Below are 12,213 nucleotides of genomic sequence, written 5' to 3' on the forward strand. Positions count from 1 at the left end.
TTGTAATAAAATGGATTTAGTTACAACAATAATATTGGTTGTCGGAAAGTTGGATTACGGGCGACAGTTTAACGTGACAATGTCATAACAAAACATCTCGGTAGAGGCATAGGCCAATCGAGTGGAAGAGAAATAGATGCGGCGCAAGCGTACAATGAGCGTAACGCGATAATGAGCGTAACGGGACGATTAGTAATCCATTTTCGAGCATGCAGTTGGCGTTCATTGATTTATTAGACGTTATTATTTAGAATAATAGTTGACAGTCAAAAGTACAATTGTAAAACTTCTATAATAAGTTATTTACGTTTTACAGTTTCGACGTAGATCATACACACACACTAGGAAAAAGAGGATGTAAAGTACAAACATATCTATTACACACCAAGACAAGACATAACAAGAAGGTCGAAATATAATGGTTATTCAAATCGTGAACTTCACGTACAAATAATGGTATTAGAATATAGTTAGACAGACAATACCGTAAGTTTAGCCAAAGGTATCGTTAGAATTATTTATGCCGGCATTGCCGACATACGTAATTGTCGGCGAGACGGAAATATTTAGACCGACAATTGGTAAACGAATATTTACATACGAATAGAATTCTTGGCTTATGTTATTTCGTGTTTGTGCTTTGAGTTTCACAGTTTTCACACTGTTGCCAGATGTCTTACTCATTTAAGTCCCGGTAGTATAATTTTTTTGGAACAGAAAGTAGTTTCTATCCAAAATTTTTAAAACAAAATATAACATTCATTCATTCATCATCTGCAACTTTGGTATGTCTAATGAGTAAACTAGACGTCTGCTAATTGCATGTAGATAGTTTGCATGACTTGATTTTAGAATTATAACCACTTATTCTGACTGCCAACTTCTATTTCTTCCTTTTTTGTGAGACTTTATGTACAACTAATTAGTTTTATGATAACTGTACGTTGTTGGGAAAGTTTGAAATTTTGAAATGAAAAGTAAAAGGTTGAATGTACATATATATTCATCTAGATTTACAATTTTCTGACAGCTTAGTTTAAAAGAACTAGCTGGCCTGCACGCGTTGCCACGCTTTTGTTTGATCGCACCAACTCAGAAACCTTTGTAGGTTCATGCACAACACTGTTGATCATGACATGATCAAATGCATAGTTTAAGATTCTGTAAAGGACATACAGACAAACATTCATATAAATATTTATAGATCGTTCAAAACACAATGGTTTGAACGACTTTTGTATGAATCAGTAATAAATATCTATCTCTCCATCCACCCTTATCAATTTCGCGTTTATGATCTTATTACAATCGATCCAAAGGTCATGCCTAGTGACTAGCTTTGAAATATTTAATATAGTTCGTAACAATTGTTTATTTAGGATGAAAGTTAGTGTTTAAACAAACAAATGAATTCTTCATTGCATATAAATAGTAGATTTATTATAATTATTAATTGTTTATGACTGAAAAGCAAAACTCGATAACTCATAATATTTTGAAAATTCGTGTATAGGAAAAATAGCGCATCATTAGTTGAGAGAGGGTAATTTCAGATTTCATAGTAGAAGATGATATTGTCCAGCTGTGGGATCTTCTAGGCACACCCTTTAGGCTTTAATATCACTTACTAACCTTGCGTGATCGTTGTCAAGTGCAGGCCCATATAGTTAAAACAACGTAGCTTATTTTTAAACTCTGTACTGCCAGTTTTAGGTGTATGTCACGTATTATCATGTCATATAATGAACCTGAAAGGCCTAATATATGTATAAAATGTTCGTCGTTTATCTCTTCGTAAACCAATCAGAAGGCTCTATCTTTATAATTAATAGGCTGTGCTCCGAGGTTTTATACGCGTTAATTTGAGGAAAAAATAGCCTAAAGCCCTTTTCAGTAAATAGGCTATCCAACACAAAAACAAATTCGATTATAACCAGCGTTCTAGAGATTAGCGCGTTTAAATAAACAAACCAACTAACTTTTCAATTTTATATAGTATAGAGAGAATAGATTAAAAAAATTAAAATAAATCTAAAAATTCAAAACGATTTCTAACCATACTTCGTACAAAATTTTCAGGCTTCTCAGGATTCGCTGCGGTCTGCGCAGAGAATCATCGCGGTGAGGCTGATCCGGGGGTACCGTACGGTATCGTGGGCTGCAGCTACTGCTCTAGCCGGCGATCCCCCGTGGGAACTCGTGGCGGAGGTCCTTGCCGAGACCTACTCATACGTCTCGGGTAGGAGGGCTCTCGGTGAGAACCCCACGTTGGACGGGATCCTACAGGTGCGCCGGATGGGGCAAGAAGCACTAATGCGGAGGTGGGGGGAGGATCTGGTGGAGCAGCCGTATGGCACACGCGTAACGGCTGCCTTGCGCTCGGTCCTTGAGCGGTGGATGCGCCGTAAGCGCAAACCCCTCACCTTCCGTCTGACGCAGGTTCTCACCGGGCACGGCTGCTTTGGTGAATACTTGTGTCGGATGGCTCAAAGGGAGCCGACGACTGAATGTCACGATTGTGGCGCGGCGGTGGACTCTGCCCAGCACACCCTCGAGGTGTGCCCGAGATGGGCGGCGTTACGTCGCGATCTGACGACAGTCCTCGGAGGGGACTTGTCACTGCCGAGCGTTATCACCGCGATGCTCGGCGACGACGAGTCCTGGAAGGCGATGGTCTCCTTCTGCGAGACAGTAATGTCCCAGAAGGAGAACAACGAGCGGATGAGGGAGGGGGCCGCCGACGAGGCCTCCGTCCGCAGGCGACGAACGGGGTTGCGTAGGAGGCGCTACTTAATGCGTTTCCAGTAACGCCCCTGTGCCCATGTCGGGCCGGGATGGGAACCCGGTCCTGCTAGACATAGCGTCGTCGGGATTGTTCAGAGGTGAGCCGGACAGACCCATGTTGGAGAAGTCTGGTCTTTTCGCCGAGGCCAGCCTGTCGCTGGAGGGATCCTGTTGCCTGCAGATCCGGGACCCTCCAATTAAAGCGGCTGAAGGCTCCCGCAGGGTTTTGGCCGGTAGTGCACTCCCAAGTGCTAAGCCGACATACGGTCTAGGAATACCTACCCGGGCATCCTGGATATCACCCGTAAATGGGTTACCCTGCGATATAAAAAAAAGGCTTCTCAGGATCAGTTATGTCATTATTATCAGAAGGATATATAGTCCTTCGTCTCTAATATGTTCCTATACTTATTTAATCTTTCATGCTTTAATAAGTATAAGTTAACGAAAATTGAAAGTAATAAACTTAAGAACCGCTGTGGTAAAATAGATGTACCTCACACACTCTGCATATTATAGAAACGACCTCGGAATGCAAGCGCATCAATTGTGATGGATTGCATTCGTCATGTCGGCTTTCGACCGATGATTATTACACCCACTATCTATTACAGTGACTTTGCTGAACAATCGAAATATATCAAACTAGCTGTGTCCCGTGGATTCAAACGCGTTAATTTGAGAATAAAAAACGTATAATATTATTCCACTCCAGATTTGGAGTAGGGTGCTACCTGCTGACTTGTACTCAGTTAATATTCTAATAATTCAGATAGTTGGAGTTCTTCGGTATGGTTCGCTACGCACATGTCATTCTTCTGGTGTTGCAGGCGTCCGTAGGCTAAGGTATCCTCTTACATTCAGGAGATTCGTGATCTTTGCTTGTTTGCGTTGTGATATACGAGAGAGTTTCTTCCTTATTATTCCTTTTTTTGTTCATTTTGATATACACATGCTTAAAAAATAAATTTAATTCATTCACAATGATTTTTTTATATAGCTAGGTCGGCAAACAAGCTTATGGCACACCTGATGGTAAGCGATTACCGTAGCTTATAGCCTGTACCGCTTACAAGGATTTTTGTTATATACACATCCTGTCTCGATTTTTAATGCAACCCTTCTAGATCAGAAAACTTATCACCCTAGACACCTTTTTAACCGACTTCAAAAAAAGAGGAGGTTTCTAAATTTGACCATATCGTATTTTTCTGTGTGTTTGTGGATAATTTCGTCGTTTGTGAACCGATTTTGCTGATTCTTTGTTGTTGGAAAGCAGATATCCATACGAAGGTCTGACGATGGCATCCCAGAGAAATCGAGTTAATATAAAAGTTTGTAAATACATAAATATATGTATAATATAATAAAACTGCACCGAACTCTTTAATATACGTCCTGACATCTGACATTCCATTTGACACTGTCACTGGTGATCCTAATTGCGCGGGCGCCGAGGCGGAGTATATTTAAAACGGCCCACCAAGATTCCAGGAATTTATTTAATAGATCGAAGAAAAAGGAAATAGAAGGAAGCGTACTGGAACGTGTTTTTATTTGCGTCTATTTTTGAATTAAGATTACCCCGACCGTTCCACCCTAACGGAATAATGTGTCAGAATGATTAATAGTAATATTAACTGTTTATTTTGTAACGATTATAGGGCGATGTATTAAAGCCTATGAACTTTTGCGATATTTATTTTTTGGAACTCAAAATGCCTAACGAAAGAAATAGTGAAAATCGTTTTACATACAAATCACAGTAGGCAATAGTGTCTTGTCTCGAAAAGGGAAATTTGATTCCATTTTATTCATTTGGTTTAATGTTGAGAGAAACTTAAGTTATTTCTACATTTTATAATGTTTGTAATATTTCGTAAATACCAGACTTAAGATTAATAATTAAGATGAGGATTGCGGAAAACCGGGATGTTTGGCGCGAGCTTGGGGAGGCCTATGTCCAGCAGTGGACTGCAATAGGCTGAGCTAACTTACTGACTGACTGACTGACCAGACTTAAAAGCCCCCATTCAAAAATGGTATTAGTATTTATTCATAGACAAAAGATCATCTTTTTTTAAGATGGCCAATTAAATAGCTATGTTTTAGGTAAAACTTTGTTTATTTAAAATAAACGTAAATATAAAAAATACATGTATGAAAGAATGTAGATTAAACCCAAACTCAGGGCATATCGAGCATAAAACCTTATCGTAGAAAAAGGCTGCAGTCACCCCACCTGCAATATTGGAGTGGTTTACATTTAAGTGTAAATAAATCTTCACTTCTATACACATTTTAGAAGTGCAAGTATTATTTATAGATAAATTCATAATTATATCTAAAACAGAATACTATTATAAAACAAACAGTTACTTTTACCATTTACATAGATCAATGACTGAAATGAAAAATTGATTTAAAAGAAAAACTATTTTTGAAATACCACCCAAAACATATCAATCTTCGTTATTACTTTCAAGTGCGCCATCTATCATACTCCTTTTAATATTTCGTTCTTCAGATCGTTAGTCTTAAACAAAAACTGTGTCTATAATTAGTTTGGTTACAATACATCTTCAACGGGTGCTACCGAGCGAAGCAAATCATCTTCAGTTTACTAAATGTCATCTGGATCAAAGGGCCCCACTTCAAACGCCACTATAATGAGTGACAAATTTATATATTCACTTGGATCTCAATCTGGATGCTTTACTCGTACTTTAGTTTTCGTTTTACCAGCTGCATCAACAATTTTGTAATATGCCTTAGTGGGATTTAAGGTGACTTTTTTTAACTTGACGACAACCGCGACATCGTTTTTCGAATCCTCCCCTAATAATATAATTATATTTATTTCTTGACGTTAATTTCTTTAACATTTTATTTGTTTTGGCTTATAATGCTTTCGTGGAGCAAATTCCAGTTGTTCATTGCTGTTTGATGTGACACGTTAGTTATTTTAAGAGCAGTCGATAGAATTTTTTATTTTTTTTGGGTCAAAGTTAAAGCTAAGTACAGGACATTTATTTACTTATTACTAACTTCGTGTTTGTTTTGATCGTTGCTGATTTTTAATGCTATGAGTAAAGTGCCGTCTGTGACAAGTGGTATAAGTCGAAAATCATTATTTTTAAGTAGAGCAAAAAAAGGTTTCAAAAATAATTCTTCGTCATCGAGGGGGAATAGGTTCAACTTGAATATCTTCTTTTGTAGTTAAAATATAAATTTAATTTTTTTCTTTTTTGGTAAAGAATTAAATTTAGTTTATTAAGTGAAGTTAGTTTACAAAAAAACTTATTAAAACGTATATTTTTTCCAATTATCAAGTGCTTAAATTATGTGATAAATGATACTTGTACCGTTAAATCGCGTTATACCTATAACTTATTTTCGTGTAAACTTCAGAATAGTGATCGTTCCTCAAAGAAAAGATAGATATATAAACATTTAAACTGTTTTTTTTATTATCACTCTCGTATTCATATGTATTTACCTGAATTGAATTAATTTTGAAATTCAATAGAATCGCACTCAAATCACAATGCACCAAAAAAATAGTATTGGAAACGTATAGTGATTGATTACTGACAAAGGGATTGATTACTCACTGACAGTTTTTTTTTCTGTTTATGCATATGCTAAAGTTACAAAAATAATTTTTAACAAAAAAAAAACCGACTTCAAAAAGGAAACTAAAAAGTGAAAAATAAATTTACTTAGTACAAAGTAATTTGTGTTTTGATTTAGTTAATCAGAAATGATTAAATAAATATTTTATAATTTTGAAGTCGGTGCCAAGTAAAACAATTACTACTCTCGTATCTACTCGTAAGTTGTATTCAGTTTTCTTTCATAATTTTTTGACATTTCATTCATTATTCACTGTTTTTCATTGACTATTAGGTTGAATACTGTTATTGTTTTGACATATCTAATAATATTTTTTGTACTTGTTTGTTGTGTGTGTTGTTTGTATTTGTTATTGTAGCCAGGTTGTTGTAGTATTTACTTGGCACCAACTTCAAAATTATAAAATATTTATTTAATCATTTCTGATTAACTAAATCAAAACACAAATTACTTTGTACTAAATAAATTTTAGTTTCCTTTTTGAAGTCGGTTTTTTTTTGTTAAAAATTATTTTATTTTACAATTTTTAGTGATGGGCAGATCTAACAAGGATGCTTTTTCTCTTATGTCGGGGGTTCGGAAACATACAGAATACACAAGCACAAGCACCCAGATCATGATAAACATATATATGGCCAATACAAATGTCTGTCGTGCGCGGGGATTGAACCCACTAACGCCAGCGCAACAGCCGGTGCTGTGACCGCTGCGCTAACGCGTCGCCATACTATGAGTAAAGTTCGCTATCAGGTGTACGTAATAACAACCGGGACTGACAGCCTAGCGTGTTCTCCGAGGCTAGGTTGGGAGAACCACAAGGATTAACAACTAGACCGAAAATAAATATTTGTAAAAACATAAATATCCACTCCGAGCGGGAATAGAACCCGCGACCGTCGGTGTTTAGGCGCCGCTGACACGACACATGCACCCTTATATCAAAGCGGTCGTCAAACAGCAAAAGGTAACTGCTGTAAATTGTTGAGAAATTCCCTCGAGTGTTTATAGGCTCCATCATCAAACCTGGTCCTGCGACACAGATGATCACACAGCAGGTAATTGCTATAAATCGTTGAAAAGTTCCCTCGACTATCTTCCGTCTCCATCATCACACTTTAATGGCACTTGTAACTCATATAGGTGCAAAGTTCTCATCAATAGAAACGAATTAAGTTCAAACAGCAGGTAATTGCTATAAGTCGTTGAAGAGTACCCTCGACTATCTTTCGTCTCCATCATCAGACTGAAATGGCACTTATAACTCATATATATGCAAAGTTCTCACCAATAGAAACGAATTAAGTTCAAACAGCAGGTAATTGCTATAAATCGTTAAAGAGTTCCCTCGACTATCTTTCGTCTCCATCATCAGACTTTAATGGCACTTGTAACTCATATAGGTGCAAAGTTCTCATCAATAGAAACGAATTAAGTTCAAACAGCAGGTAATTGCTATAAGTCGTTGAAGAGTACCCTCGACTATCTTTCGTCTCCATCATCAGATCGACTCCAGACCTTTATTAAATAGTGGTGCTTTATAGTACTTAATGAAAACATGATTAAATTTACTAGTCACCCTTACGATTTTTGAAAGTTTCCCTCGATTTCTCTGGGATCCCATCATCAGATCCTGGTTTTCTTATCATGGTACCAAACTATGAATATCTCCTTTCCAACAAAAAAATAATTATCCAAATCGGTTCATAAACGAAGAAGTTATCTCCGAACATACATAAAAAAAATATATATATATACGGTCGAATTGAGTAACCTCCTCCTTTTTTGAAGTCGGTTAAAAAAGGGGTATAACTCGACTTATATCATTCATCACAAGAAGCACATTTTGAAGTAAAACTTCTTTACGCACATTTGACTTGGCAAGTAAGGTGGTGAATGCGTGACGAGAGCGTTACGAAAAGTGTGATCGGGAGAGGCGAACGGAAGTTGAGAACGAGTTATAAGTTAGATGGAGCTAAAGAAGTTTTACTTCAGCCGTGTGGTCGAAAGCACTCTCGTTTTTATTTTATGTTTACTTTTGTTGTTATTTCCATATTTACGAAAATTCCCCTATTGTATTTCAATAAACTGTATTAAAATTATAATTACGTAGGTCTTGGATGATTATCAATATAATTAAAATGATGAATTAAAATGTAGCTATTGAAAAAAAAAAAAAAAAAAAAAAAAAAAAAACGATGGGACCAATCCAATAAATTGACAAATGTATTAAAATAATTTTATTTCCTACAATGATTAGTAAAAATTACCCCCTCAAAAAGGGCGATAGAGACTTAATTAAAAGTTTTAATTGGATTCTTTCGTTAACACCTAGAGATCAAGAGATAAGCCATTGTTAATGGACGAGCCCCCATGATCATGCGGCGACCCTTTTGACAAATTGTTATTAAATTTTATAGCGTTTTTATGTATGTTCGTCTAAACAGCTACAAACCACACTACTTTATTAATTAAAATAAATTACCCATAACAATTTTTATTACTTGGAAATACTTTAACGAATACAAATTGTGATAAGTGTGTTTGCTTGCAAACGAAAAAAACAGACTTCAATTACATTGACAGTAATACAACGTAAGTACACGAAAATTAACAAACGCACTACACACTATAATTTCCGAGGGTTTACCTCGATTTCTCTGGGATTCCATGATCAGATCCTGGTTTCCTTATCATAGTACCACACTTGAGATATCAACTATCCAACAAAAAAAGAATTATCAAAATCGGTTCATAAACGACGAAGTTATCCCCGAACATACATTTAAATATATATATATATATATGAGTAACCTCCTCCTTTTTTGAAGTCGATTAAAAATGCATATTTTTTCTAATTATAATAAATCCGGTCGGGTACTTTTAAGGACAATTTGTTCAAATATTTATTTTTATACATATAAGTTATCACGTCGAACAACAGTCAACAGCTAGTATTACTAAAGCCGTTTAATTGCCACTACTCAAATAAATTAAGCTTAAGATACTAAATCCGTTGTCCTTGTAATTACATCGGCTCATTTACCCTTAGTAATATAATTTATATATGAAGTAATGCTATAGTAAAGAACTAGCTATAAAGAGATAATTAAACATGGGTTTTAATATGTTCACATGAAATCAGATAATATTATTAATGGTGTAAATCGTTTTAATTATTATAATAAAAAAAAAAAAAAGTTGTGTATTTTTTTGTTTGGACAAGATCTCTAAAGAATTGTTTCAGTATTATAATATTTTGGACAATAAATAAATAAATAATACCTCAAAATATAATTATGAAATATTTATGGACTTAATACAAACATTTTCATTGAGCGTTGATCGACTCGAAAACGGTGCGCTGTGCGGTCCATTGTATAATATTATAAATCTACAAGTATGTTCTACCTGATGATAAGTTGCGATTTTGGTTCATAGCATAATTACAAACTATATATAACCCCGCTGGAGCGGTCAATTTTTGATATGATATTCAAAAATGTTTAGAATTCCTAATGTGTGGGTAACACAAAAATAAAGTCGTAGATATGTCCTACAGGTCAAAAATCTAGCTATATAGATGTTTCTTGTGATTTGCGACTAGCTCGTTGGCGCAGTTTAGTAGTAGTAGCAGCTAGTGATCCTGATCGTTGCGGGTTCGATTTCCGCCTGAGTCTGAGTGTAATATTTGTATTTATATCCCTATATATATTTAATATTTCTATGTATATTTATAAAAAAAAGTATTTAGCTATATCAGCCGACTATTACCTATATGACGGATATACTTATTTGCGCGTTTGTGATTGTGTTGTAGGCAGTGGCGTGCATAAAGTTTTAGACAGGGTAGGCAGTTAAAAATAAATGAACAGCCACACTGCACTTACTGACGCAATTTTTTCCTAATTTATTTCGATTTTGTTGAGAATAGCTTTTAGATAATTTCAAGAACAGACAAGTAAATTATTGGACACCTAAAGTGCATTTATACTACTAATGCAGGCATACAAATACACGTACAGCAACCAACTGATACTTATCAAACAAATCAGTTACTGGATACACATAGTGACCTCATAAGGCCGGCACTCTGATAATTTCGTTTGTGTCAAACATAGAAAATCGCTGATAACACTATTAATTAGTTACGAAATTGTAATCTTAATGAAAGTACTTGTTTATTTATTAATAAATGAAAAATTATAACGTCATTGTTATTTATGTGTTAAATCGATACGCCTGAACAATTTTTAATTTATCCGTAATATCGAACGTGTTGAATTTGGATGCACTATTTACTTTCATCAAATATCTCCGTTACATATTTTATACGTAAACTTATTCATCACTAATATATTAATATTTTCACTAAAAACAAGAACGCACAAATGAAAAATTCAAAGTGAATTGTCATTATAGATCGCAGATGCGATTATGCGACCGTATCAAAAATCATAATTATTGTTAAAAACGGTATCGCATCCAAGACAATTTGATTTGACAGGTTATTCTTAGGCTGTGCCTCCTGTCATTGTTAAACCGACCAATGTTAAAAACACAATACTTTGTTCGTATTCCATATGACGCGCGACATTATAAAATTGTATTTGGTTAGCGATTGTAGGCAAAATTTTCATAAAAGGCTCGTCGTCGATTCGCGCGAAGTGCCGATATCGCATATATGACGGCGGGTTTTTCGAATTAAAGTGGATTTTAATCGAATTATGGTATATGTCTTTTTCAAAAATATGTAATGTTCATGTTTTATATATCATTTTTAGTAACATGCCAAGGTAGGCAGTGCCTTTCTGTCTATATGAAATGCACGCTTGTAGGTATCTTGACCCCTGAAACAGAACTTAAATCCTTTTGGATCCATTGACTGTAAAGTTTTTATTTATATTCATTCAATAACATTTAGGTACAAAAGTATGAAAGTAGTCATTTCCTATTAGCGACAGTAAAAACGCCATTTCATTTAATTACACGAACTGGGAGTAATTGTATTGATTAATATTTTCAAGGCAACGGAACCGTCATTTCCGGAGGGGATTATTATTAGAGCGACGGAAGTGAGTCGTGGCCGAAACATTCTGATCTCTCGGTGTTCGATGTGACTAATCGTGATGCTCAGGTTCAGGTATTTCTGTAGACTTTAATATTTATATCTTTTCATTATGTGGTATATATTATGTTCAAGATAAACCTTATCATCATTGGTGAAAATGGACTACACCTACATTTTCAGTACGTCAAACTGTCCACCCACTAGTTATCTGATGACTAGCTCGTTGGCGGAATTTGTAGTGGCCCTGCTTTCTGCTCTGCGGGTTGCGGGTTCAATTTCCACCTGAGTCTGGGTGAAATATTTATATTGATATATGTAATATTTCCATGTATATTTATAAAAAAAAAAAAAAAAAGAAATTATTTAGCTGTATCAGCTGGCTATTACCTGTAACACAAGCATTAAGTTGCTTACCATAGGAGCAGACGACAGTGTATGTATGTTATAAGATATTTAGTATTACTAAAACTAACTTAAATATATATTATAACATACACTATTTTATATTATTATTATATCACCTGGGTGTATCTTTCGAAACCAAAAGGATACAAGCATTGTATATCTGTACAAAATATTGTTTCATTTTTCCGGCAACTCGTACATTCAACAACTTCGTAGCGTCATTTTTTCTTTTCAAGAATTTATCAATTTTTTGATAATCGAACATCAGTAATCGAATAAAAATTATCCAATTTGGCGCAGTCGGAAGTTATTCGCACACA

General features: G+C 35.2%; 1 protein-coding gene across 1 annotated transcript in view; it reads left to right on the forward strand.

Annotated features, from left to right (window-relative positions):
• LOC123662149 (nephrin-like) overlaps positions 1–12,213 on the forward strand; it is a 153,813-nt gene that overhangs the window by 13,744 nt on the left and 127,856 nt on the right. The window lies entirely within an intron of this gene.

This window comes from Melitaea cinxia, chromosome 18, assembly GCF_905220565.1.
Source record: "Melitaea cinxia chromosome 18, ilMelCinx1.1, whole genome shotgun sequence".
Taxonomy (NCBI): Eukaryota; Metazoa; Arthropoda; class Insecta; order Lepidoptera; family Nymphalidae; genus Melitaea; species Melitaea cinxia.